The sequence below is a fragment of the Priapulus caudatus genome, unplaced genomic scaffold (genome assembly GCF_000485595.1).
Source record: "Priapulus caudatus unplaced genomic scaffold, Priapulus_caudatus-5.0.1 Scaffold438, whole genome shotgun sequence".
NCBI classification, from domain to species: domain Eukaryota; kingdom Metazoa; phylum Priapulida; class Priapulimorpha; order Priapulimorphida; family Priapulidae; genus Priapulus; species Priapulus caudatus.
In genome coordinates this window covers 172325-174216 of record NW_014577499.1, presented here as the reverse complement: position 1 = coordinate 174216, position 1892 = coordinate 172325, and the positions used below count along the sequence as shown (strand labels likewise).

General features: G+C 37.4%; 1 protein-coding gene across 1 annotated transcript in view; it reads right to left on the bottom strand.

The window, feature by feature from the left end:
- LOC106810399 (kazrin-like) overlaps positions 1-1892 on the bottom strand; it is a gene marked incomplete in the record, with an annotated part of 57966 nt that overhangs the window by 32755 nt on the left and 23319 nt on the right.

The window sequence follows — 1892 nt, the reverse complement described above, 5'->3', positions numbered from 1 at the left end:
GTGTCGTGTCGTGTCGTGTGTAGTGTGTGTGTGTGTGTGTGTGTGTGTGTGTGTGTGTGTGTGTATGTGTGTGTGTTTGTGTGTGTGAGGTGGGCAGAGGGAGAGAGAGAGAGGGGAGAATCTATGGCTATAGGCGAACGTATATTTCGAAACAAACGGAATGTAAATCGAATGTATTTATGACAAATTGTACGCTCTCGACTGTATATGCGTAGCTTGTCGATCTCAAATTGTCAAATTATCAAACGTCTCACCTTCTGACTGAGATCGTTGTTGAGCCTGTTTTTCCTAGGTCGAACATATTCTTCAAGCTTCTTGAGAATTTCTTTGGCGTCGTCTTCTTGGCCCTGAGGCCCATATAAACGTTTTGTAGACTTCCCTACCTTGCTGTTCTATCAACCTGCCTCGCCATCCTGCGCGAGGTTTGTCATCAGTAGGTGTCGTTGGCTCTCCAGTTAAACATCGGCTGTTCGAATTGTATTTTTTAGCTGTAGCGTTGACCAAGGAGTTATATATATATACATAGTATATACATATACATAGTATATACATATACATAGTATATATGTATATACATATATGTATATTCATAGTATATACATATATACTATGTATATTATAGCTCCTTGGCGTTGACAATCTGACACGATCGATCCGACACGAATTATGAGGAATACGGATTAAATCAGTATGCTCTATCAACATACTCTTCCTGATGGAGAGATGTATTCTTGCTCTCCCATTTCCTGCCTTCTAGCTATATTTTCCGTGTTTTTGCCAGCGGATGGTTTTTGATTACTTCTGACACCATGTAAAATCAGCCACTCAAGATGCCATGTTCTGCTAACCAGAGGATGTTCTATTGTTTATTGTCGCTTTTCATTCGTACAAGACGTACAATTCTATTCATTTATATGGATGGTCGCTCATGTTATGGATAATGAAATTCAATTATATTACAGTGGAGACTATTTGTGTGAGTCTTCACATTATTCAGCCTCATATAGTCCGTGTACATTTTTCAGGGACGAGTTATTGTTGACATTGGAAGAAGTGCTTCGAATCATCTGCTGGCATGGCAGCATTTTATACTGCTATCTAATTAACCAACAAAATCTTATTACACATACTTCTTAAAATAATTATATATACTTCTGCCAGCCTTAGTATAATTATATTATATATACAATACAGCCTATATGGGCAAACGAACACGAACGCATATTAATTCTGTCTGAATGTTTCGTTGTCGGTGTTCCATTGTTTGTAAAGATTTTACGATGGCGACATAGGATCTGTAGTCATCTACAGCGTGAGCGCGAACATAGAGGCAAACGGTAAGAAAGAAAATGTGTGGAGGGGAACAAATGGACAAATTCGCTGCGATTTCTTAGGTCTATTGTCGCTGCCCACGCAATAAAGTTATATGACCCACAATATATTTCACTTCTATGGCATTAAATAATTAACACTTCCCAATCCCTAGTTAGTGCTAGAACCATATAATTACATCAATATATTATATCGCAAAATTCAATTTATAACACCTGTTTGGTGTTCGTGTTCTAAAACTAATTACGTGATTGGTATAGTCAACTAAGGAGTATAATATGATAATTGTTATTATAGTAATTTGTAAACCACGATCACAAATTAGGGGGTTATTGCAATACCCGGTAGAAGGGTCATTTCCGTTTATGCCGTATTTATAAATCAACTGTTGTATCTTTATTACCGTGATAACTCGCATTTTGTTTTGTGTTAGTTTGAAAGAACCATTCTTTTTACTCGCTGATCGATACTATGTTGAATTAGTCTGCCAATTAGAACATTTAGTACGCCATTGTGTCATTTATGTCTGCTTCTAAACCAGTCGAAAGGGTGGTCTCCAA